The 27,882-nt window shown below is 39.8% G+C and overlaps 1 pseudogene; it reads left to right on the top strand.

Moving 5' to 3' along the window:
- Positions 1-27,209, top strand: part of LOC100687646 — a 45,341-nt pseudogene extending 18,132 nt beyond the window's left edge.
- Positions 27,210-27,882: the final 673 nt, after the last annotated feature.

The following is a 27,882-nucleotide window of genomic DNA, read 5'->3' as shown; positions in this document are numbered from 1 at the left end:
ACATTTGCCCAAATGAGATGAAGATAATATCTATACAGGAGAGATGCTAGGAAGATAGTGGCGCAGAAGGATCCTAAGCTTGCCTCATCCTACAGATACGACTAGGTAACACTCACATCAGCATAAATAAACCAGAATATGAACTGAAGAGTGGCAGAACAAATTCTGCAACTAAAAGTACAGAACAGGTCACATTAAAGAAGGTAGAAGGGTGAAGACATGGTTTGGGAGCAAATCTGCAGGATCTGCTCTAGGAGAGCCCTGAGGGCAATAGAATGCTGAGTTCCCACCCTTGAAGAGACAGTAGGACAAACAGCTCACAGAGATACAGACTGGAAGTAGCAGTTTGAAACACAGTGGGGGCAGACAAGAGGGAGAATGATTTACTCATCTCAGAGTGTGATCCAGAGAATTAGGGATCAGGGGAGATCCCTCCAGGAACAAAGGAGCTGGCACATGCCATGTTCCTCCCCAACACACCCAGCATAAACACAAAGCCACCCGTGGGAACCAGCATGGTGCCTATACTCACTCCCTAACTTACACCAAAACCTGCTCCTCATGCTTCTGTGGATATACCCTTCCTAGTCATACTTGCCTCAGTTCCAGCACTGTGGACCCCTCCCCCAGAAGACCTGCATAAATCCCACCAACACTTAATCTCCTGATCCACATGTTTTATGAGAATTCAGTTCCAGTGGTGGTGGTGGCAGGTCTCACTTAGCAATCAGACTGGTGTATATCTTGTTAAAACACATGCCACCTTCACCAGGAAACAAACACAGCTCATAGTAGGCAAAGAGAGCCACAGAAGACAACTGGACTGAAGGAAAAACCAGCCAGAACTCTACAGAAGGCACACAATACACACAGGAGACACTCCCTGAAGTTCCAGGTCCTAGGGAACAGAGGATACTGCACTGCAGGGCAGAATAGGACCTATTTTTCATAAGGCCATTCCTTTCAAGAGCAAAAGACATAGCTGACTTTTCTAAAATAAAGAAACAGAAGTGGTAGACAAAATGAGGATACAGAGGAATATATCCTAAATGAAAGAACAGAACAAAATCACAGCAAGAGACCCAACCAAGATGGATAAAAGTAATACACCTGATAGAGAACTTAAAGTAATGGTCATAAAGATACGCACCAGACTTGATAAAGAGTGGAAGATATCAGTGAGAACTTAACAAAGAGATAAAAAAGAGCCAATCAGAGATGAAGAACACAATAAATGAAATTTAAAATACACTTGATAAAATAGATAGGAGGCTAGATGAAGCAAATGAATTAAATAATGACCTGGAAGACAGAGTAATAAAAACTAATCAAGCTGAGTGAATGAGAGGAATAATTATGCAAATGAAAAATAGTCTTAGTGAACTCAGTGACTCAAGCATAATTATATGCATATTGTAGGGATCCCAGAAGGCGAAGAGAAAGAAAAGGGGGAAGCAAATTTATTTGAAGAAATAATAGCTGAAAATCTCCCTAATCTGGGGAAGGAAATAGATATCAGGGTTCAGGAGGTACAGAGATTCCCAAAAAAAACAACACAAAAAGCTCCACACCAAGACACATAGTAACCAAAACGGCAAAAAACTAGTACTAAAGAAAAAATTTAAAAGCAGCAAGAGAGAAGAAGACACTTATATACAAGGGAAATCCTATAAGGCTATCAGCAAATCTTTCAGCAAACTTTGCAGGCCAGAAAGGAGTGGATGATATATTCAAAGTGCCAAAAGGGACAAATCTTCAGCCAAGAATACTTTATTCAGCAAAGTTATCATTCACAATAGAAGGAGAGACAAAGAGATTCTCAGACAAGCAAAAACTAAAGGAGTTCATGAGCATGAAACCAGCTCTATAAGAAATATTAAAGAGGACTCTTTGAGTGGATGGGGTGCCTGGGTGGCTCAGTTGGTTAAATGTCTGCCTTCGGCTCAGGTCATGATCCCGGGGTCCTGGGATTGATCCCCACATCAGGCTCCATGCTCAGTGGGGAATTTGCTTCTCCCTCTCCCTCTGCTCCCCCTCCTACTCATTCTTTCTCTCTCTCATAAATAAAAAAAAAAATCTGGGCAGCTTGGGTGGCTCAGTGGTTTAGCGCCTGCCTTCAGCCCAGGGTGTGATTCTGGAGACCCAGGATTGAGTCCCACCTCAGGCTCCCTGCATGGAGCCTGCTTCTCCCTCTGCCTGTGTCTGTGCCTCTCTCTCTGTGTGTGTCTCTCATGAATAAATAAAAATCTTAAAAAAAATAAAATCTTTAAAAAAGAAGACTCTGAGTGGGAAGGTAAGATCATAAGTTATAGTATAAAAATTTTATAAACCCCACAAAATCAGTAAAAATAAATATTTCTGTAAAAATTAGTCAAGGGATTCATAAAATAAAACAATGGAAAATATGACACCATATACCCAAAATGTGGGGATGAGATGAGTAAAGAATGGATTCAAACTTAAGTGACCATCAATTTAATATAGACTGCTACATGCAGAAGATGTTATATACAAAAACTTAATAGTAACCACAAATCTAAAACCAGTAATAGATAAGAAAAGAATAAAGAGAAAGAAACCAAGTATATCACTAAAGAAAGTTAAAAAAAAACAAAAAAAAAACAAAATGTGAAAGAGAACAAGAGAAGAAAGGATCAAGGAAAAATTACAAAAGCACTGGTAAGACAAGTAACAAAATAGAAATAAAATAAAGATCTATCCATAAGTAATTCAAATGTAAATGAACTAGATGTTCCAATCAAAAGACATAGGGTGACAGAATGTATTTTAAAAACCAAGACCAATCTCTATGTTGCCTACAAGAGACTCATTTTAGACCTAAAGACATCTCCATATTGAAAGTGAGAGAATGGAGAAACATCTATTATGCAAATGGATGTCAAAAGAAAACGCAAGTAGCAATGCTTATGCTGGACAAAACAGACTTTAACATTAGGGCAGCCCGGGTGGCTCAGCGATTTAGCACCACCTTCCACCCAGGGTGTGATCTGGGAGACCTGGGATCAAGTCCCATGTTGGGCTCCCTGCATGGAGTCTGCTTCTCCCTTTGCCTGTGTCTCTGCCTCTCTCTGTTTGTGTCTCTCATGAGTAAATAAATAAAATCTTAAAAAAAAAGATTTTAACAAGAAATGAATTTATATTACTGTATAATAATAATAGGGACAATCCAAGATGATGTAACAATTGTAAATAGTTATGCACCCAACATAGGAGCACCCGAGTACATAAAACCATTGATAACAAACATAAAGGAAACAATTGATAGAAATACAATAATAATAGGAGACTTTAACACCACATATACATTGATGAATAGATCGTCCAAACAGAAAATCAGCCAGGAATCAGTGGCTTTGAGTGACACACTGGACCAGATGGATTTAACAGAAATATTCAGAACATTCTGCCCTAAAACAGAAGAATATACATTATTTTCAAGTGCGCATGGACCATTCTCCTAAATAGATCACATATTAGCCCCAAAAAACAAGTTTAAACAAATGAAGAAGATTGAAGTCATACCATGCATTTTTTTTTTTACCACAATGCTTTGAAACTAGAAATCAACCACAAGAAAAAATCTAAAAAGACCACAAATACATCACTTGGCAACAGGGAAATACAAATCAAAGACACAATGAGATATTACCTTATACCAGTTGGGATGGCTAAAGTTAAAAAGACAAGAAACAAATGTTGGCCAGGATGTGGAGAAAGGATAAACCTCTTGCATTGTTGGTGGGAATGCAAGCTGGTGCAGCCACTCTGGAAAACAGTGTGGAGTTTTTTCAAGAGTTTAAAAATAGAGCTACCCTACAACCCAGCAATTGCACTACTAGGTAATTACCCCAAAGATACAAATGTAGTGATCTGAAGGGGCACCTGCACCCCAATGTTTATAGCAGCAATGTTCACAATAGCCAAACTGTGGAAAGAATCGAGATGTCCATCAACAGATAATTGGATAAAGAAGATATAATTCTGCTCGATTTTTTTTAATTAACTGTCTTCTGCTGGGTGAAAGTTTTATTTGCTGTTCCTTCTCCAACTCTTTTAGGTGCAAGGTTACCTTTTGTATTTCAGTTCTTTCCAGTTTTTTGATGGATGCTTGTATTGCAAAGCATTTCCCCCTCAGGACTGCTTTTCTGTATCCCAAAGATTTTTCACCATGACCAAGTGGGATTTATCCCCGGGATGCAAGGCTGGTTCAACACTTGTAAAGCAATCAACGTGATAGATCATATCAACAGGAGAAAAAACAAGAACCATATGATCTTCTCAATAGATGCAGAGAAAGCATTTGACAAAATACAGCATCCATTCCTGATCAAAACTCTTCAGAGTGTAGGGATAGAGGAACATTCCTCAGCATCTTAAAAGCCATCTAGGAAAATACCACAGCAAATATAATTCTCAATGGGGAAACACTGGGAGCATTTCCCCTAAGATCAGGAACACGGCAGGGATGTCCACTCTCACCACTGCTATTCAACATAGGACTAGAAGTCCTAGCCTCAGCAATCAGGCAACAAAAAGAAATAAAAGGCATTCAAATTGGCAAAGAAGAAGTCAAACTCTCCCTCTTTGCAGATGACATGATATTCTACATAGAAAGCCCATAAGACTCCACCCCAAGATTGCTAGAACTCATACAGCAATTCGGCAGGGTGGCAGGATACAAATTAATGCCCAGAAATCAGTGGTATTTCTGTACACTAACAATGAGACTGAAGAAAGAGAAATTCAGGAGTCAATCCCATTGACAATTGCACCCAAAAGCATAAGATACCTAGGAATAAACCTAACCAAAGAGGTAAAGGATCTATACCCTAAAAACTACAGACCACTTCTGAAAGAAATTGAGGAAGACACAAAGAGATGGAAAAATATTACATGCTCATGGACTGGAAGAATTAATATTGTGAAAATGTCAATGTTACCCAGGGCAATTTACACATTAAAGCAATCCCTATCAAAATACCATGGACTTTCTTCAGAGAGTTGGAACAAATCATCTTAAGATTTGTGTGGAAGCAGAAAGGACCCCTATGGCCAAGAAGCAGATGAGAAAATGCTCTGCATCACTTGCCATCAGGGAAATACAAATCAAAACCACAATGAGATACTACCTCACACCAGTGAGAATGGGGAAAATTAACAAGGCAGTAAACAACAGATGTTGGAGAGGATGTGGAGAAAGGGGAACCCTCTTGCACTGGTGGTGGGAATGTGAGCTGGTGCAGCCACTCTGGAAAACTGTGTGGAGGTTCCTCAAAGAGTTAAAAATAGATCTGCCCTACCACCCAGCAATTGCACTGCTGGGGATTTACCCCAAAGATACAGATGCAATGAAACGCCTGGACACCTGCACCCTGATGTTTATAGCATCAATGTCCACAATAGCCAAACTGTGGAAGGAGCCTCAGTGTCCATCGAACGATGAATGGATAAGGAAGATATGGTCTATTTATCAATGGAATATTACTCAGCCGTTAGAAACGGCAAATACCCACCATTTGCTTCATCGTGGATGGAACTGGAGGGTATTATGCTGAGTGAAATAAGTCAGTCGGAGAAGGACAAACATTATATGGTCTCATTCATTTGGGGAATATAAAAAATAGTGAAAGGGAATAAAGGGGAAAGGAGAAAAATGAGTGGGAAATATCAGGGAGGGAGACAGAATGAGAAATAAATAGAGACCCAGAGTTAGGAGAGATTCCTAACTCTGGGAAACGAACTAGGGGTGGTGGAAGGGGAGGTGGGCAGGGGGTGGGAGTGACTGGGTGATGGGCACTGAGGGGGGCACTTGATGGGATGAGCATTGGGTGCTATTCTATATGTTGGCAAATTGAACACCAATAAAAAATAAATTTATAAAAATTATAGAGGTATATTTTATTTAGGTTTACACTGACAAAACCAAGAATGTGAAATCAAAGATGAAAGTAAAGATGAAAGATGTACAAATGAATACCTCAACCTTAGCAAGGAATGGACAACTCTCCTCCATTTTGGGATTTTGGGATACTCCTTCTCTGTCAATTTCTCTGGCTCACTTTCCCTGTGCCACTACACAGTATTCCTTAGTATTCCCACTACAGTGTGTACCCATTTATATCTCAGCGTCTATGTTTGTTTTTATTTGTCTGCTTCCAACATACAGTTGTGAAATCTATGACTATGACAAACAATGTTTCATTGATCTTTGAATATCCAGGGTAAAGAACACTTGTGTAAATACCGTGGGCAGAACTATTTGCTGTCATAGTAAATATTTTATAGGCAACACAGATAGGAAAAATGCACACTTGTAATAAGGACTTGATATAGTGGATACTATTTTTGAGGTATAATTTCTATAACTTTTGAGATCAGCTTTCAAGCAAACTTTTTGTGTACTGTGAGGCTTTCTAGGATAATCTCATTAACAAAAATATTTTTAGCAGCCCACCTGCTATCTAGCAAAGTACCCATAAAGCCTGACTTTAGCACAGTGTTTTTAATAGCACCTCAGTTGTGCATGTCTTACAACTTTAAGCTTTACAAGATATACTCAAAACCCACGTATTTCTTAATATTTCCTATATATTGTATCATCTTTTACTCAACTCCATTTAAAGGAAATTTTATATCAGTAATGAAAATACAAAACATGCATTATATGCTATGGTAAACATTTAAAAAAATAAGTCCATGAGAGACAGGGGCCAGACCATGGCAGAGAAGGCTCAAAAGAGTAAAGATTCCTCCTGGAGCAGTTGTGTATGTAGAAAGTGAAACCTGGGGTGATATAACTACAGGACCTAGGACAGTGATTCACTCTAAAGCACAAATTATTGCAGAAGTCAGGCTAATAGTGGGTGAAGTAACCTATTTGAAGAACAGGTGCTTATCATAAATGCTTACCTTGATAATATCACCCCTAATGCTGATGATCCAGACCTGAAACCTATGATCATTGGCACCAATAATGATTTTGAAGTTGGCTGTTATTCCCAAGCCATGAAAAATGGGAAATCATAATGTTATTGTATCAAAAGCATATGTGGAATGAAATGTAATACTGACAAGTGGTTGCATCACTGTGGCTTGTTGCAATCTGAATACATTTGAGGTCATCCCTGAGAATACAGTGATTGATGGTGCAGACTGAGCAACCACAGCCTGAGATAATACAGCTGGATTTCATGATGAAAATCTTGCCAAACTAAGACCACCTAAAGAAGACTATGAAAGGGAGCTCAACTCCAGTAACATGGAAGACAACAGTGAGATACCACCTATGGACTTGGTAATAAAATAACCCTAGAAAGTTAAACCAGTTAAATAAACACATGGTGAGATAGTATCAGTTTATCAAGACTTCCAGTGGCTTTGGAAGAACATACTTGGGACTCACCACCTGGGCTCTAATTGCAAGCTTAACTGAACTACCTTTTGATTTTCTAATATAGCCTCTACACTATAATTCAGGGAAAGGAGGAACACTAAATGAGAGCACTAGAATTCCATTCTGCACATAATAAATTTAGAGAAATTTCTTATTTATACATTAGTCTTGTATGAATTTACTTTGTATAGCTCAGCCCCCAAGTCAGTCAATTTAGTCTATGAGTCCTTAATATTCTGATAAAATAGTTTCTGACCCTTTAGAACAAAGAACAAATCAAAGCCCAGATGATGTATTTTGCAATCTTCACTCTGTGGGACTTCTCCATAGCAAGGCTATCAGCCTTCTTTTACTAACAATTTCTGTCATACTGAGACTGAACCTAAACTTCATAACAGACATTCTAGGCAGTTAAGCTAAGTAGTAGGACAAACCCTGACATGCTGGTGACAGAAAAAGTAGCAACTGGAAGGAAGAAGAAAGAAACCATTTTATCATAGCATCTTACTGCAATGTGGTGATAGCTCTTGGGGCAAGATGATAGATTTTCATTGGTTGAATAGTATCAAGTTTAGAAAGGGTACTTTACACTACTCTCTTATTAATCAATGAACACACACTATAGTAATTATGCTGTGTAGAAAATTCCCCAAAATGTGGCAGCTTAATACTATAAACATTTACTATATTACACAGTTTCTGCAGCTCAAATCTGGGAAAGGCTTAGCTGGTACTCCTGGCTCAGTGTATCTCATGAGGGTTTTTTTTTTTTTTTTGGTAATTTTTTTATTGGAGTTCGATTTGACAACATAGTGTAACACCCAGTGCTCATACCGTCAACTGACGCCTTCAGTGCCTGTCACCCACTCACCCTATCCCTTCGCCCACCTCCATTTCCACCACCCCTTGTTCGTTTCCCAGAGTTAGGAGTCTCTCATGTTCTGTCACCCTCTCTGATATTTCCCACTCATTTTCTCTCCTTTCCCCTTTAATCCCCTTCACTATTTTTTACATTCCCCAAATGAATGAGACTATATAATGTTTGTCCATCTCTGACTGACTTACTTCACTCAGCATAATACCCTCCAGTTCTATCCACATTGAAGTAAATGGTGGGTATTTGTCGTTTCTAATGGCTGAGTAATATTCCATTGTATACATAGACCACATCTTCTTTATCCATTCATCTTTCGATGGACACCAAGGCTACTTCCACAGCTTGGCTATTGTGGACATTGCTGCTATAAACATTGGGGTGCAGGTGTCTCGGTCATTCACTGCATCAGTATCTTTGGGCTAAATCCCCAGCAGTGCAATGCTGGGTTGTAAGGTAACTCTATTTGTAAATCTTTGAGGAACCTCCACACAGTTTACCAGAATGGCTATATCAGTTCACTTATCCACCACCAGTGCAAGAGGGTTCCCCTTTCTCCACATACTCTCCAACATTTGTGGTTTCCTGCCTTGTTAATTTTCCCTATTCTCACTGGTGTGAGGTGGTATCTAATTGTGGTTTTGATTTGTATTTCCCTGATGGCAAATGATGCGGAGCATTTTCTCATGTGCTTCTTGGCTATGCCTAAGTCTTCCTCTGTGAAATTTCTGTTCCTGTCTTTTGCCCATTTCATGATTGGATTGTTTGTTTCTTTGCTGTTGAATTTAATAAGTTCTTTATAGATCTTGGATACTAGCCTTTTATCTGATACGTCATTTGTAAATATCTTCTCCATTGTGTAGGGATGTCTTTTAGTTTTTTTGAATGTTTCTTTTGCTTTGCAGAAGCTTTTATCTTTATGAAATCCCAATAATTCATTTTGCTTTTGTTTCTCTTGCCTTCATGGATGTATCTTGCAAGAAGTTGCTGTGGCCAAGTTCTCCTCTAGGATTTTGATGGAATCTTGTCTCACATGTAGATCTTTCATCCATTTTGAGTTTATCTTTGTGTATGGTGAAGGAGAGTGGTCTAGTTTCATTCTTGTGCGTGTGGCTGTCCAATTTTCTCAGCACCATGTATTGAAGAGACTGTCCTTTTTCCAGTGGATAGTCTTTCCTGCTTTGTCAAATATTAGTTGACCAGGGAGCTGAGGGTCCACTTCTGGATTCCCTATCCTGTTCCATTGATCTATGTGTCTATTTCTGTGCCAGTACTACACTGTCTTGATGATCACAGCTTTGTAGTACAACCTGAAATCCGGCATTGTGATGCCCCCAACTCTGGTTTCCTTTTTCAATATTCCCCTGGCTATTCAGGGTCTTTTTTTTCAGGCTCTTTTCTGATTCCATACAAATCTTAAGATGATTTGTTCCAACTCTCTGAATAAAGTCTGTTGTATTTTGATAGGGATTGCACTGAATGTGTAAATTGCCCTGGGTAGCATTGACATTTTCACAGTATTAATTCTTCCCATCCATGAGCATGGAATATTATCCCATCTCTTTGTGTCTTCCTCAATTTCTTTCAGAAGTGGTCTGTAGTTTTTAGGGTATAGGTCCTTTATCTCTTTGGTTAGGTTTATTCCTAGGTATCTTATGCTTTGGGGTGCAATTATCAATGGGATTGACTCTTGAATTCTCTTTCTTCAGTCTCATTGTTAGTGTATAGAAATGCCTCTGATTTCTGGGCATTGATTTTGTATCCGGCCACACTGCCGAATTGCTGTATGAGTTCTAGCAATCTTGGGGTGGAGGCTTTTGGGCTTTCTATGTACAGTATCATGTCATCTGCGAAGACGGAGAGTTTGACTTCTTCTTTGCCCCTTTGAACACCTTTTATTTCTTTTTGTTTTCTGATTGTTGAGGCTAGGACTTCTAGTCCTATGTTGAATAGCAGTGGTGAGAGTGGACATCCCTGCCGTGTTCCTGATCTTAAGGGAAAGGCTCCCAGTGTTTCCCCATTGAGAATGGTATTTGCTGTGGTATTTTCCTAGATGGCTTTTAAGATGCTGAGGAATATTCCCTCTATCCCTACACTCAGAACAGTTTTGATCAGGCATGGATGCTGTATTTTGTCAAATGCTTTCTCTGCATCCAATGAGAGGATCATATGGTTCTTGTTTTTTTCTTGCTGATATGATGAATCACATTGATTGTTTTATTTTTTATTTTTTTCTTCTTTTTTTAATAAATTAATTTTTTATTGGTGTTCAATGTACCAACATACAGAATAACACCCAGTGCTCATCCCATCAAGTGTCCCCCTCAGTGCCCGTCACCCACTCTCCCCCACCCCCAGCCCTCCGACCCTTCCACCACCCCTAGTTCGTTTCCCAGAGTTAGGAGTCTTCCATGTTCTGCCTCCCTTTCTGTTATTTCCCACACATTTCTTCTCCCTTCCCTTATATTCCCTTTCACTATTATTTATATTCCCCAAATGAATGAGAACATACACTGTCCTTCTCCGAGTGACTTACTTCACTCAGCATAATACCCTCCAGTTCCATCCACATTGAAGCAAATGGTGGGTATTTGTCGTTTCTAATGGCTGAGTAATATTCCATTGTATACATAAACCACATCTTTATCCATTCATCTTTCAGTGGACACCGAGGCTCCTTCCACAGTTTGGCTATTGTGGACATTGCTGCTAGAAACATCGGGGTGCAGGTGTCCCGGCGTTTCATTGCATCTGAATCTTTGGGGTAAATCCCCAACAGTGCAATTGCTGGGTCGTAGGGAAGGTCTATTTTTAACTCTTTGAGGAACCTCCACACAGTTTTCCAGAATGGCTGCACCAGTTCACATTCCCACCAACAGTGTAAGAGGGTTCCCTTTTCTCCGCATCCTCTCCAACATTTGTGGTTTCCTGCCTTGTTAATTTTCCCCATTCTCACTGCTGTGAGGTGCTATCTCATTGTGGTTTTGATTTGTATTTCCCTGATGGCAAGTGATGCAGAGCATTTTCTCATGTGCATGTTGGCCATGTCTATGTCTTCCTCTGTGAGATTTCTCTTCATGTCTTTTGCCCATTTCATGATTGGATTGGTGTTTCTTTGGTGTTGAGTTTAATAAGTTCTTTATAGGTCTTGGATACTAGCCCTTTATCTGATACGTCATTTGCAAATATCTTCTCCCATTCTGTAGGTTGTCTTTTAGTTTTGTTGACTGTATCCTTTGCTGTGCAAAAGCTTCTTATCTTGATGAAGTCCCAATAGTTCATTTTTGCTTTTGTTTCTTTTGCCTTCGTGGATGTATCTTGAAAAAAGTTACTGTGGCCAAGTTCAAAAAGGGTGTTGCCTGTGTTCTCCTCTAGGATTTTGATGGACTCTTGTCTCACATTTAAATCTTTCATCCATTTTGAGTTTATCTTTGTGTATGGTGAAAGAGAATGGTCTAGTTTCATTCTTCTGCATGTGGATGTCCAATTTTCCCAGCACCATTTATTGAAGAGACTCTCTTTCTTCCAATGGATAGTCTTTCCTCCTTTATCGAATATTAGTTGACCATAAAGTTCAGGGTCCACTTCTGGGTTCCCTATTCTGTTCCATTGATCTATGTGTCTGTTTTTGTGCCAGTACCACACTGTCTTGATGACCACAGCTTTGTAGTACAACCTCAAATCTGGCATTGTGATGCCCCCAGATATGGTTTCTTTTTCAAAATTCCACTGGCTATTCGGGGTCTTTTCTGATTCCACACAAATCTTAAAATAATTTATTCTAACTCTCTGAAGAAAGTCCATGGTATTTTGATAGGGATTGCATTAAATGTGTAAATTGCCCTGGGTAACATTGACATTTTCACAATTGGCACAATTAATTCTGCCAATCCATGAGCATGGAATATTTTTCCATCTCTTTGTGTCTTCCTCAATTTCTTTCAGAAGTGGTCTGTAGTTTTTAGGGTATAGATCCTTTACCTCTTTGGTTAGGTTTATTCCTAGGTATCTTATGCTTTTGGGTGCAATTGTCAATGGGATTGACTCCTGTATTTCTCTTTCTTCAGTCTCATTGTTAGTGTATAAAAATGCCATTGATTTCGTATCCTGCCACGCTACCAAATTGCTGTATAAGTTCTAGCAATCTTGGGGTGGAGGCTTTTGGGTTTTCTATCTAGAGTATCATTTCATCAGCGAAGAGGGAGAGTTTGACTTCTTCTTTGCCAATTTGAATGCTTTTAATGTCTTTTGTCTGATTGCTGAGGCTAGGACTTCCAATACTATGTTGAATAGCAGTGGTGAGAGTGGACATCCCTGCCGTGTTCCTGATCTTAGGGGAAAGGCTCCAAGTGCTTCCCCATTGAGAATGATATTTACTGTGGGCTTTTCGTAGATGGCTTTTAAGATGTCGAGGAATGTTCCCTCTATCTCTACACCCTGAAGAGTTTTGATCAGGAATGGATGCTGTATTTTGTCAAATGCTTTCTCTGCATCTAATGAGAGGATCATATGGTTCTTGGCTTTTCTCTTGCTGATATGATGAATCACATTGATTGTTTTATGAGTGTTGAACCAGCCTTGCATCCGGGGGATAGATCCCACTAGGCCATGGTGAATAATCTTCTTAATGTAATGTTGGATCCAATTGGCAAATATCTTTTTGAGAATTTTTGCATCCATGTTCATCAGGGATATTGGTGTATAATTCTCATTTTTGGTGGGGTCTTTGTCTGGTTTTGGAATTAAGGTGATGCTGGCCTCATAGAACGAGTTTGGAAGTACTCCATCTCTTTCTCTCTTTTGGAACACCTTTAGTAGAATAGGTATTGTTTCTCCTTTAAACATTTGATAGATTCCCCTGTGAAGCCATCTGGCCCTGGACTTTTGTGTCTTGGGAGGTTTTTGATGACTGCTTCAATTTCCTCCCTGGTTATTTTCCTGTTCAGGTTTTCTATTTCTTCCTGTTCCAGTTTTGTTAATTTGTGATTTTCCAGAAATGTGTCCATCTCTTCTAGATTGCCTAATATACTGGCATACACCTGCTCATAATACGTTTTTAAAATCGCTTGCATTTCCTTGGTATTGGTTGTGATGTCTGCTTTTTCATTCATGATTTTATTAATTAGAGTGTTTTCTCTTTTGTGTTTAATAAGGGTCGCTAGGGATTTATCTATCTTATTAATTCTTTCAAAGAACCAGCTCCTGGTTTTTTGATCTGTTCCACAGTTCTTCTGGTCTCTATTTCATTGACTTCCACTTGAATCTTTATTAACGCTCTTCTTCTGCTTCGTGTAGGTTTTATTTGCTCTTCTTTCTCAGTTCCTTCAGGTGTAAGGTTAGCTTGTGTATTTTAGGTTTTTCCAAGTTTTTGAAGGATGCTTGCGATATATTTCCCTCTTAGGACTGCTTTTGCTGTATCCCAAAGATTTTGAACAGTTGTATCTTCATTTTCATTAGTTTTCATGAATCTTTTTAATTTTTCTCTAGATCCTGGTTGACCCATTCAACTTTGAATAGGATGCTCTTTAACCTCCAGGTGTTTGAGTTTCTTCCAGAATTCTTCTTGTGATCGAGTTCTAGTTTCAATGCATTGTGGTCTGAAAATATGCAGGGGACAATTCCATTCTTTGGTATTGGTTGAGACCTGATTTGTGACCCAGCATGTGGTCTATTCTGGAGAAAGTTCCATGTGCACTTGAGAAGAATGTGTATTCAATTGCATTTGGATGTAAAGTTCTGTAAATATCTGTGAAATCCATCTGGTCCAAGTTATCATTTAAAGCTCTTGTTTCCTTGGAGATTTTGTGCTTAGAAGATCTATCAAATGCTGAAAGCGCCATGTTCAAGTCTCCCTGTATAAGTGTATTATTATCTGAGTATCTCTTTACTTTGGTTATTAATTGATATACTTGGCAGCTCCCATACTAGAGGCATACATATTCATGATTGTTAGGTCCTCTTGTTGAATAGACTCTTTTAGTATGATATAGTTTCTCAACTTTAATTTACCTGATATGAGGATGGTTACCCCAGCTTTCTCTTGAGAACATTTGAATGGTAAATGGTTCTCCAACCTTTCACTTCCAGGCTGGAGGTATCCTTAGGTCCCAATGAGTCTCCTATAGACAGCAAATAGATAGGTCTTGCTTTTTTATCAAGTCTGAAAACCTGCGTCTTTTGATGGGATCATTTAGCCCATTCACATTCAGAATTACTATTGAAAGATATGAATTTAGTGATGATGAAGTTGTAGTGGAGGGAGAATGTAGTCTACCTGAGGGGTTCTAGAGGGTGATCCTCTTGGCTCTGAGTATATTAAGTTCTGTATGTTAGAAGAAACTCAGTTCCAAATGTATATAAACCAGAAATACTTGTAGAAAGCCCCAACATTGATCACCAAAACATAAATGAGATATAAGGGGGGGGGGCAGAATGGGAATGAGGAATCTCACAGAATGAACCAGCACGGTATACCACTTGGTTCTGGGTGCATACCTGTCGTGTTTTAGAATGTATTAACTTCCACCATTGTAGAACAAAATGAGGCAGAGAAACAAAACAAAACAATAGAAAACAAACAAACAAAAATATCTTGTATATCTCCCAAAACTAAGTTGAGTTTGTTGAAGGGAATCTAGAAGTGGAAAATATATCTAGGACTTGTAATTGTAGAAGTATATAAATCAAAAAGGAAGAATCTTAAAAGTGAAGAGATGGTAAAATATTGTAGTTAAGGTTGGAAAAGAGAAAAAAGGAAATTTATAGTCTTATATAAAAACGAGTTGTACTGGAAAAAGAAAAAAGTAGGAGGAGTACCCTCTGGTTTTATATACTGTAAATTCCTGTACTTCCCCTGGAACTTTCCAGCGCTGCTTGGTCAATAACTTGCTTTTCCCCTGTCCTTCCAGCTGGTCTTCTGGGGGAGGGGCCTGCTGTTTTGATTCTCAGGTGTGTGCACCTGAGGGAGCTGCCATGCCTCTTGAGTATCAGAGGGGTTTATCACGGGGTAAACTGCTCAGTGGTAGCAGTTTACCCCGTGAGGCCTCTGTTCCCTGGTGGCCCCGACCCTCCCAGGCATAGGGGGGATACAAGGAGGAATGACAACACTGGCGTCAGCCAGCTCTCCAGCTCTGGAGTCAGCTCCAGCAGTAACTACCACAGTCCCAGTCAACCCTGGCCTTGATGCTCCCCGACGGCGTGGGGGCACTGATGTGCTCAGCTTGGGGGCACCTGGCGGCAAGGGAGTCCTCGCTGTCCTGTGCCCTCCCTACCTCTGCCTGTCCCTGGAGGAGCGCAGGATCCTGGGCTGTGCCTGCTTGGCGCCCTGGGATCTGTGGCCTGTGCTGCTGGAATCATGTTCCCGGGCACGTCTTCCTAAGGCAGCAGGGCACAGACCCCTCCCTCCATCTGGAGCCGCCCGCCTAAGCCACAGGCTTCTCACAGATGCCCCTCCGGGTGCGCACTCCAGCCCTTTACAGATATCCGCCCAGTTTGTGGCACTCTTTCCTGGGGTGCACTGCCCCTATTAGTGACTCCAGGAAACTGGAGGCTCCACTGTCCCTTCTGCGATTCTGCTCCATTTCCCTACTAAGCGCCTTTCTGACTGGAAAGAATCCGGTGCAGATGTTTTAAAGTTCCTGCTTCTCTGAGGCTGGGCTTTCCTGTCTGGGGGCTTTCGCCCTCAGGCTTTAGCCTGGCTCCTTGTGGTGCGCCTCCCCCACTTGATTCTTTTTTATTTTTTTTCTGCCTTCCTACCTTGTTAGAAGCGAAACCCCTTCTCTCTTTGGCACTCCAGCTGTTCTCTCTTTAAATCTCAGGTCAAATTCGTAGGTTCTCAGGATGGTTTGAAAGTTACCTGGGTAAGTTGGTGGGGCAGATGAGTTGAGGACCCCTACTCCTCCGCCATCTTGACCCGCCCCTCATGAGGTTTTTCTCAAGAAGTCAGTCAGACCTACATCCATCTGAAGACTTGATAGGGACTCAATGGCCCACGTATAAGATGACCGTCTCACAGGGCTGTTGGCAGGAGGCCTTGGTTCCATGTCTCCACTGGGCTATTGGGTATGACATGGCAGCTAGCTTCCCTCAGCTTCCTTCAGGTCCAAGAGAGGAAGGACCTGCTCTCTAAAGTTGTACACCATCACTCCTACTTCATTTTATTTCTTAGAAGCAAGTCACTAAGTCCATCTCATACTTAAAGTGGAGGGGTTTAAGGCCCACCTTTTAAAGGGAGGAGCATCCAAGAATTCATGTTCATATTCTAAAACCACCAGCACATACACACATATCCATTTATACCTTGGTTTCTCACAGGTGCCCTGTCAACATCTCCCCAGGGTCTCCATATTGGGGAAGATGGGTTCAGGAAGGACTTTTCTTTATTAATGGGAATGGCACATGATATCATCAGAGGTCTTACAACCTATAAACACTATCTTTTTAGAAATTTAGATTACATGTCCCTAAATATATATTTCATTAAGCACAGGTTTCATTTCTCTAGGATGAGTAACAATTATTGTTTTAAAGATTTATTTATCTATTCATGAGAGACACAGAGAGAGGCAGAGACATAGGCAGAGGGAGAAGCAGGCTCCCTGTGGGGAGCCTGATGTGGGACTCAATCCCAGAACTCTGGGATCACGGCCTGAGCCAAAGGCAAATGCTCAACCACTGAGCCACCAAGGTGCCCTGCCTGAGTAAAAGTTATTATAAAAAAATTCTGAAGGATAAAAAATTTAATTCAAAAACCACAAAGGCTAAAATATTAAGAATGAAATATAAATAATAAACTTAATTGATTTCCCTTTTACTAAACACTGTGGAAATGCTTTGTTATTTAGTTTCATAACTGTCATTTAGTTTTATTTTTTCAAAGATTTATTTATTTAATTTAGAAAGAGAGAGCAGGGAGAAGGGGTTGTTCAGAGGGCGAGGGAGAAAGAATCTTAAGCAGACTCTGTGCTAAGCATGGAGCCAGAGGTGGGGCTTGATCTCACCACCCTGAGATCACTGCCTAAGCCAAAATCAAGAGTCAGACACTTAACTGTGCCACCTAGGAGCTCCCATAACTCTCATTTTAAACTTTATGTACCACTCAATTCACCTCGGTTGCCACCTCTTGCCTAAGTGCAACCTCTAGAAAAAAGAAAAGAGAAATATTTAGACAAAACAACAAGCTCTTTGAAATTAGACAGATTTGGGATTTAATTCTAATACCTGCCATCTACTGCTACCCAACATTGTAAACTATAAAAATCCCCACTACTCTTCTTTATAGAGGAATAAATAAACACATAAAGCAACTAGTGCAGTGACTAATAAAGAGCAAACTCAAAGACACCAGCTATAATTAATGTCATTGTTGTTCAATAAAAGAAAAGAGCATTGTTTTTAGATTTGAGCTTTAGACATTTGCCACACATTTTCTCAGAGGTCTACATTCCTCTTTTCTTGTCAAAAACATTTAGTCCCAGAGAAATTAAGTGACTCATTTTCTTGTGGATACTACTTTCTAATTTCCCACTTGAACCCCCAGCCTATATTTCCACTCTACCTCCAGTTATTACAAACTATTCCAAGTTCTCTGAACCCAGCAAGCTCTCTCTCTCCTCCACATTCACACTTCCTTCTCTACACACACATGTTGGATGATTCTCTATTTGTTTTTTTTTTTAATTTTTATTTATTTATGATAGTCACAGAGAGAGAGAGAGAGAGGCAGAGACACAGGCAGAGGGAGAAGCAGGCTCCATGCACCGGGAGCCTGACATGGGATTCGATCCCGGGTCTCCAGGATCGCGCCCTGGGCCAAAGGCAGGCGCTAAACCACTGCGCCACCCAGGGATCCCGTGATTCTCTATTTGTAATCAAGGTTTAATTTCTCCATCATTCCTAATATTATGAGTCCCCTTGTTCATTATCTAACTCTCCACACTAGAATGAAATATTGACAGGAGCAGGGAATCTGTTGTGTTCTCAGCTATATCTCCAAAATCTGAGAGACCTATAGTAAGTGATCCATAAATATTTGTTGAATTAATTACCTGAACCTTGAACCAGTCTAGGAGACACAGTCTGGTACATACAGGGCTTCCACCTGAATTCTGGAAACATGGGAACTGGGCAGACTTTTCTTTCTGGGAAGGCCCATCATCCAAGGAGGCAATACAACTAAGGCTTCAGGCTTCTAGATTCAGACCAGGATGGAACTCTACCTCTATCTCTTATAAGCGTATGACTTTGGGGATGCTTCTCTATTTTTGTCAGCCTTAATTTCCTCCTCTTGTTATGCTAATGAGATACTTGAAACTGCTCAATATTTTCATTCATTCATTCATTCAGTCAGTCAGTCACTCACTCAGAACATACTTATTGGATGTCTCCTATACTGAAAGGCACTGTTTTGGGTATCAAGGGTAAGTCATAAACAAGTTACATCTATCAGTTCACGGTCTAATGAATGAGCAGAAAAATAATTGTCTGTTTATAGCACAGTGGTATTAGGGCCACAAAAAGGAAAGTACTGGGTTTTAGTAGCAGGGTTTGTTAGGAGAGGTTGATGTTCTTCATTTCATGTTGTTTGTCCCTAATATTGAAGTCTGTCAGTTAACAAGTCTTGAAGTCCGCTTCTGGAATCATTCTTCATGTTTCTATTCTTACAGGCTCTGCAATGCTTGAACTGGCCTTGACTTGACAAGACAAATATTGTAATCCTGAGGTTTTTCCCAGAGGTGGTAGATCTTACCTATAACCAGAAGTATTTAATAGTAAAAAATAAAAAGATAAAAATAGTATACTTGTTTTCAAGTATACTTATAGATTCTTATTTTATTCACTGGGTCATAATCTATTATTATTATTACATACTGTGATGCTCAAATTGTCTCATTTTAAAACATCACCTGTGTTCCAAGCACTATACTAAATGCTTTCTTTACTATGTTTAAACCTTGCCACATACCTATGAGAAAATATCCTATTTTTATGCCAATTCCACATATTGGGTAATGAGTTAAAGGAAATGTAGGAGATTGTCAAGTCATAGTGCCAATAGAAAATGATGCTTAAAAGCAAGATTCCATTCCAAACACCATTCTACACTATAAGAAACCAGGGCTTGGGAAAATGGCTGAGTCCAGGGCTGGAACAGCCAAGTACAAAAAGAGCCTGGAACATCTTGTTGCACCAAAAAAGGTTTCAAAGAAAAATGGACACATATCAAAGGACATGGGAACAGAAATCAAGGGGCTTCCAGTGACCAAATCTGGGCAAATTAAAGCATCGAAATCAATCATGATGGTAGTGGCTTATTACACAGTGAATAAAATATACATTCATGAACCCATACTGAAACAAATTAAGACATGAATAGTTAATAAATGTGGGTGAGAGGAAAGCTCTTCATTGCAGAAGAATCCTTAGTAGTAAACGGGGAAAAATGATAAAGTTGGAAACATATAATTTTTCAAACATCATGTGTTAATGGATTCAGTAGAGAATCATTAATGGATGATAGAAGAGGATATTTCCATAGTCTCCAAGTATCTCCACACAAAATATTTAAGTGCACAAAAGGAAAATATTAATTTTACTTTGGAATAATCTGATGAATACAACCTTAACCAAGAGAACAAATATAGTATCATCAATGATGAAATAAATGGATATCATGTGCTAATTGATATAATGCAATGAGAAGGATATAGTATCACCTTCTGGTCTTCCTTGCAGAAATGCATAAGCTGAATCTAATCATGAAAACAGAAAATCAGGTAAACCCCAAATGAGGGACACTCTAGTAAATGGTTCATACTTCTCAAAACTGTAATGGTTATGCAAGACAGTAAGTTTGAGAACTTGTTCCGGATTGAAGAAAAAAAGTGAAATAATAACTAGATACATTACATTACATTACATTACATTACATTACATTACATTACACTGGAGAGAAGAATGGACAAACCATAAAATTTATAAAATTTTCTATAAATGACATTTTTTCAAAATTTTATTTATATTCTAGTTAACATATAGTGTAGTATTAGTTTCAGGAGTAGAATTTAATGATTCATCACTTACATATGACACCCAGTGCTTATCATAACAAGTGCTCTCCTTAATACTCATCCATCACTCATTTAGCACAACCCACACTAACGTCTCTCCATCAACCCTCAAGTTGTTCTCTATCACTAAGAGTCTCATGGTTTGCTTCCTTCTATCTTTTTTTCCTTCTCATATGTTCATCTGTATTGTTTCTTAAATTCCCTGATGTTTATAGAAGTATTATCAACAACAGTCAGACTATGGAAAGAGCCCAAAATGTCCACCGACTGATGAACCTATCTATCTATCTATCTATCTATCTATCTATCTATCTATCTATCTAATGGAATATCACTCAACTATCAAAAGAATGAAATCTTGCCATTTGTTATGACATGGATGGAGCTACAGTGTATTGTGGTAAGAGAAATAGATCAGTCAGACAAAGACAAAGACCATACAATTTCACTCATATAAATCACTTTGTTAAGATAATTGGCCACATTTGAATAAGGTCTGTAAATGAGATATATAATAATATGGTATCAATGTTAATTTATTGATTTTGATGATTGTAGTATGCTTACACAAAAGAATATCCTTGTTCTCATGAAGGTACTCTAAGGTATTTAGGGGTAGAAGGACATATTTACAGCTTAATTTCAAATAGTTTGGAAACAATTTGTATGTATATGTATCAGTATACGGTGTGTTTAAGGAGAAGAAAAGGTAAGAGAGAAGACAAAGAGAGAGTCAGAGAGAGGGAAGGAGAGAGAATAAGAGAGCCAAAAATACACAAAATATTAACAACTGAAGTATTGGGTCAAGTAAAACAGGAATTTTCTGTCCCTGGGTATACCCTTGAGGGTGTAGACGGCATATAAAGACACAATATTAGACACCATAACCAAAGGAATGAGTATAGGCAGAGAAGATAAAGGGACTAAGGGATTGAGTTCCAAGGCAGGTCAATGTCAGGAGGTCACAAGGAGAGGAAGAGAGCCAGCTAAAGGAGATTGAGGAGGTCAGAGAACAACCAGAAAAGTATTGTCCTGGAACCCAGGTGTATATATGTCAACTTGGCTTTGTTTCCCTAGCAAACCCTGAATAATATACCAGGAAAGAAAGTACTTCCAGAAGGAGTGAGTGGTCAACTCTGTCCAAAATTACTGATAAGTCAACTGAGGAGAGGACTGTGAGACAACCACTTGATTTAGAAATACTGATGAAAATGTTACCTTGACCAGAACAGTTTCACTTTAGTAGAAGGTGTGTAAGCTCGATTGGTATACGATTGAGACAGAAAAGGAGAGGAATTGGAGACAGCCAGTGTAGAAAACTCTCTCCCTGTGAGGTTTGATATCAGGGGAGGATACATGGTCTCACAGGTGGTAGAAGCAGTGAGTTTAAAAAAGGCTTTTTGCTTGTTTTGTTTTGGATTTTGTTTTGTTGTATTTCAAATACGAAAACAACACCAGTTTGTATGCTGACAGGAATAATCTAACAGAGGGAGGGAAAGTGATGATGATCTTACAAATGCCCTGAGATCATGGATTTCTTTTTTGGTTTAGCCAGTCTAGGTGAGAATTCTCTGATAGTTGTGACAAAAAGAATTATCACTAACCAAGTAAGCAATGTCTTGACATATCTACAACTTTGCTCTTTTATGCCTATTGAGCAGGTATGATTTTATTTATTTATTTTTAAAGATTTTATTTATGAGAGAGAGAGAGAGAGAGAGAGAGAGAGAGAGAGAGACAGGCAGAGGGAGAATCAGGCTCCCCCAGGGAGTCCGATCTGGCACTCAATCCCTGAACTCCAGGATCACACCCTGAGTAGAAAGCAGAGCTCAACCGCTGAGTCATCCAGGCATTGCTGAGCAGGTATAATTTTAAAAAGTGCTCTCATTCTGGCTCGGATAATAAATTTTACGTAGTTTGGATGATAAATTATATAGGCACATGAATTAGTTAGGAACATCAGTTCTGAAGCCATAGATTCCAAACCTGGGCCGGTCACTTACAAGCTGTCACAGTGGAAAGATTACCTAATTTCTGTATTCAAGTTCTTCATATAAAAATGGGGCTGTTAATGACACATATGTCATGGTATTGTGCTGACTAAATGAGGTAAAGCACCTACAGAGCTGACAAAAGAACTTGCCAAATATGGTAAATATTTCATAAATATTAGGTATTGTTAAATTTGCATGCAGCGTGATGCAAATTTCCCCTTTACAGTAAAGAATGTAAACTGCTTGCAGATCTGTTTTCCCTATCAACATATAAACTAAAACGTAAATAGTTAACATGTGACTAAAAGTGAGATCATTCACAGATGCATTTTATCATTGGGAAACATGGAAATAGAGTATTTAAGATACAAAGGAAATTTAAAAATAAATGTTAATCAATGGACTGTCAAGATGCTTGGTGTTATGTATAAATTTATGTGTCACCTTGACTGGGCCAAAGGGTGGCCAGATATTAGGTCAAACATTATTCTGAGTGTGTGTGTCTGTGAAGGTGTTTACGGGCAAGGCTAATATTTGCATAGGTAGACTGAGTAAAACAGACTGCCCTCTCCAGTGTAGGTGTCCTGTATCCAATCAGTTGAAGGCTACGTGGAACAAAAAGGCTGACTTTCCCTCAAGCAGGACGGAATCTATCCTGCCTGGCTGCTTGAGGTAGAACATTGTCTTTTCCTGCCTTTAGACGTGGAGTGAAAGATCAAAACTTCTTGAGAACTGACCCCAGCAGCTGGTGGATTGCAACTTAAAGCATTGCCTCTCCTGGTTCTCAGGCCTTTTGACTTGGGCTGGAACTACACTAGAGTTCTCCTGCCTCTTACCTTGCTGGCATAGATGTTGGTCTTCCTAGCTCCCATACTCATGTGAGCCAGTTCATCACAATAACACACACACACACACACACACACACACACTCTCTCTCTCTCTCTCTGTTTTTCTCTCTCTACACACACACACACACACACACACACACACACACACAAGCACACACGATGCTACTGATTCTGTTCATCTGGAAAACTCTGACTAATACACTTGGGAAGGCACAAGCCACTTGTTAAAAGTACAACTGCATGACAACATGATCTAAGTCCGTAAAGAGTGGGCATTGTGTTCATAGGACTCAGACAACCAGGGTCATAAAAAAAAGGTTTACATAAATAATCAAATGATGGTTATTCGAGGTTGTGGTAGGTAGACTTCTAAAACTGGTCTCCTAACATTTCCCACCACAATCTCAGATACCATGAATAAGATGAATTATCTTGTGCATATTTGTGTTGTTACATGGCTAAAAGGATTTTACAGGTGTACTGAAAGTTACTAAACAATGACCTTAAATAGAGAGATTATACAAAAAAGCCTAATCTAATCACAGGAGCTCTTTAAACCTTTCTCTGGCTGGCAGCAGAAGGGGAAGCAAGAGAGATTTGAAGCAGAAGAAGAACCTGACACACCATTGCTTGTTTGAAGATGGAGAGAACTGCAGGACGAGAACTACAGCCAGCCCCTCTAGAATCTGAGAGCAGCCCCAACAACATCCTGCTCCACAGGAGCTGAATTCCTCTAACCACCTGAAAGAGCTTGGAAATAGTTTCCTTTCCAGAGCCTCCAGGTAAGATCCCAGCCCAGTTGACACCTTGATTTCAGCCCTGTGAGACCCCAAGCAGAGAACTCACTAGATCCATGCCACACAACTGGCCCATAGAAACTGTGAACTAATAAATTAGTGGTTAAGATGCTAAATTTGTCACAATTTGTTGTGCAGCCACAGAAAAACTGATATCAGGTATTTAAGTTATTACTGCATTGAACCTGTTGTGGTTAAGGTAATTCTCTGTATTATCCAACTTAATGGAGAGAATGGGACATAATTTCTGTCCCAGCCATAACCACATGTAGCTCTAAGGTGCAAATTAAAATAAGCACAGCCAAAGTCACAGTGCAGAGAATTCTAACTCTTGTGTAGTGAAGATTAGTTGTAATATAGAGGCAAGAATGGATAGCTTGAAGTATGACAGTAACAAGAAGGATATGTCCCAGTAAGATGCGTGCCATACTTAGTGTGAAGGAGTTCCATGTTGGAGCTGCCCACTCAGTCTCTGCCCTTTAGATAAGGCAGAACGTTCAGTTCCAAGGATATCTTATGGGGCAACAACAGACATGCACAGCCAGGGGAATTGTAGATAAGGGCTCTGAATTAAACTTAAATAAATTATTATGAAAAAGGGTCCTGGGGGCTCTTGGGGGGCACAGTTGTTAAGCAGCTGACTCTTGGTTTCAGCTCAGGTCATGAACTCAGGGTCCAGGGATTGAGCCCTGTGATGAGCACCATGATGAGTAAGGAGTCTGCTTTAGGACTCTCTCTCTCTCCCTCTGCTCCTCCCCATCCTCCTCCTCCTCCTCCTCCTCTTCCTCCTCCTCCTCTTCCTCCTCCTCCTCTTCCTCCTCCTCCTCCTACTTCTTCTTCTTCTTCTTCTTCTTCTTCTTCTTCTTCTTCTTCTTCTTCTTCTTCTTCTTCTCTCTCTCTCTCTCTCTCTCTCTCTCCCCCCCCAATTGATCAGTCTTTAAGAAGTAAAAGGGTCTGATGTCATAGACATTCTTTGAGGCTTGAGAGTCAGACAGACTGGCTCCAATACTCTGTGAGCCTAGTTGAGTTCCAGAATTCTAATTTAATGTGTGTGTGTGTGTGTGTGTGTGTGTGTGTGTGTGTGTGTAAAACACTTCCCTGATAAAGAATTTTGACAAATATTTACGGACCACTGGGGTTAAGATCCGCCTGTATGATTTTCTGTACTAAGATAGCTGGATCAGCTTGAATGATCCCTCTAATCCCAGAGCCTACCAAAGTGTGTGGTACATATGGATTATCTGACTTTCATCCCATTCCCTATGTTCAATAGCTTCCAGTACCAGTGTATTGCTGACCTCCTGACTTCATAATCAGTGCTGGCCTTTCTAATAATTTTTCAGTTTCTGAAATGTCCTCACAGTGGGAGAAGTTTTGAAATTCTCCTAGGCTTTTCAAATGCAAAGTGATCGATACACAGTATTCACACCTGTAAAGAAGTTTAACTGGAGAAATAAGTTAATAAATATAAGGTTGGTAATGTGATTATTATTTGGTGAAATTTATAAACTTTCAAGAACATGGGATCACGTTGGTGAGTCCCCAAAGAGTGGAATTTTGAGGTACAGACATACGTGTTCATAGTCACGAGGACTCAGTTCTCCTGATCTGACTCCTGCTCCTATTGCGCTATTCTTTCTCAGTCCAATTCTTTGTCTCTTCTTCCTCTTTTCCTCTCGTGCACTGCAAGTGTACCCTATGGAGACCTCTAATTCACAAATTACATTCCGTTTTTTTGTTTGAAAAACAAAAGTACAGGGAAACCTGTGAGGTACTTAAGTGCTGGGACCATGTTTTGTTTGTTTTTTGCATATCCTGTATGAAGCAGACTACATGAAACGTGGGTTTGTTGAATTCATCTATTTCATACAGAAACACTGACAACAAAAATGCCCACTTCCAATCTGCAGGTAGTACGGCCGATATTTTTCATAGCAGTGCTGTATGTGTGGCTTTTCAGTCTCAGGTGCCATGCAAGCCCTTCTAGAAGATAGAAGCCCTCTAGAAGAGGTGTTGGAGGAATGGAAATCTGGTCTGTTTGTCCATGTGCCTCTATATAGCACATAGCATTCTTTTCAGCAGCACACAATATGCCTTACAGTAACAACGCCAGGGGCCTTAGTCATGTATATGCTTTTCATATCTGCCACTCCTGACTATAATGTCATAAACTCAGTATCTCATGTAAAGGAAAAGTATTATTTGCAAGAGCAAGACTCAAAGTAAATAGACTGATAACATAGCAATGGTAGAGAATATTTTAACTGACGTTGGTGACTTTCAAAAACACAGGGATTTATTTGCATTTTGTTTAAACGTCAGAATATGCTGACCAATGCAGGCAATGGTTGTGACAGGAGTCCTAAATCTCAGGTCTGCCACTTTCTAGCCATGCATCAGGGCCAATATATTTATCCTTCTGGGCCTTAATGTCCTCATTTGTGAACTTGGAATAATGGTACTTATGTTATAGGAATATTATGAAGGTGACCAGCAAGATATGCAAAACACCTGAAACACGTAGGCCCTCAAAGAGCTTTTATTATCTCTTCTGATAGAGCAGTTAAAAAACAAACAAAAAAACCAAGAAGGATTCCTTTATGAGGATTTTGGGAATGACATACACCAGGAAGTTCATCCAGAGCAACAAATCTAGGATACTTCCTTTGACATGTAGGCTGGTAGAAAAAGCTATTTGACCAAAGTTAAAGTGAAGTTTAGAAACTAAGAGTCTAACTGGTGTCCTCTACTAGGAGATACAATATTGTATTTTTGGAATACTTCTAACAAAACCACTAATTTTCAAACTTGCCTTGAAATAGGTAGCCCAAAAGAAGACGGAAAACAAGAGAAGGAAAAGCTGTTTTCCTACCAATCTCAAATTCCAGGGAATGATGGATGCCTGGCTCAGAACCTTTGGTCATAGCTACTGCTTTGGTCATAGCTACATACATACATGGTGCTCACTAATGGTGCATCTTTCCAGAACAGGCTAATTCTGATCAAGGTACTTGAGGCTTTTACTGTGAAAGAAGGATTGCAGTTATTTTCCTTTTCCCAAATTGATACCAAACATCAGCTGTATGCGTCTTTATCTAAGGAGCCCGTGAAATTTGTGGAACAGCTTGGTGACCCTGAGAAACCTGTTTCGCCTCTGAAGGAACTGGTCTCATGGTGCCTGGGCCTGTGGGTGCGCAGCGTCATTGACAAGTAAACTATCTTCCTTCCTGGGCAGGTTGGATGCCTTTGTGGAAGGGAAGGGCATCCTGCCAAACACAGGATTCTCACACAAGGAAACCAGCTCTGCAACAAAGGGCCTTCCTTAGGATCCACAATCATCAAAAGTCACGAAGGAGTGGTAAGTAACAATTATTCTAGTCTTCTACAAGGGCTCAAAACCATCATCTTTCTTCTGTCACAGCCAGAATTAGTGTTGAATATATCAACATTTGGGCCCAAGGAACAGGGAAAAGATCTCTGGGATGAAGGGCTTCTGAAATTTTGGGAGATAGGATGAGATAGTGCAGAGCTGCACCAGCAAATAATGGAAGGGGAACCAGACAGGACTGCTGGGGGCAGGCCTATACTGCAGACTTTCTGGGGTGTTATCATCAATGAGCCCTGAGTTTCCACCTCGTGTACCTACCTACAAGCTTTCAGGTCCTGGGCAATTTCCACTATGTCCTTGATCTCAATATCCTCCCTTGTGAAGTGAAAATGACAGTATACCCCTGAAGTACTTTTATTAGGACTAAATGAAAGATTGATGAAGAGCCTAGTGTAGCGCCCATCATTATGTGCACTATTACTTCACATTAGCCTCAACATTTATTTCAACCATGTCAGCATATTGCTTTCATTTTGTCTGCTTAATTATATGTTTTATT

The sequence above is a fragment of the Canis lupus genome, chromosome X, assembly GCF_011100685.1.
Source record: "Canis lupus familiaris isolate Mischka breed German Shepherd chromosome X, alternate assembly UU_Cfam_GSD_1.0, whole genome shotgun sequence".
Taxonomy (NCBI): Eukaryota; Metazoa; Chordata; class Mammalia; order Carnivora; family Canidae; genus Canis; species Canis lupus.
The sequence above is the reverse complement of the archived record's forward strand: the minus strand, read 5'-3'. Positions and strand labels throughout refer to the sequence as shown.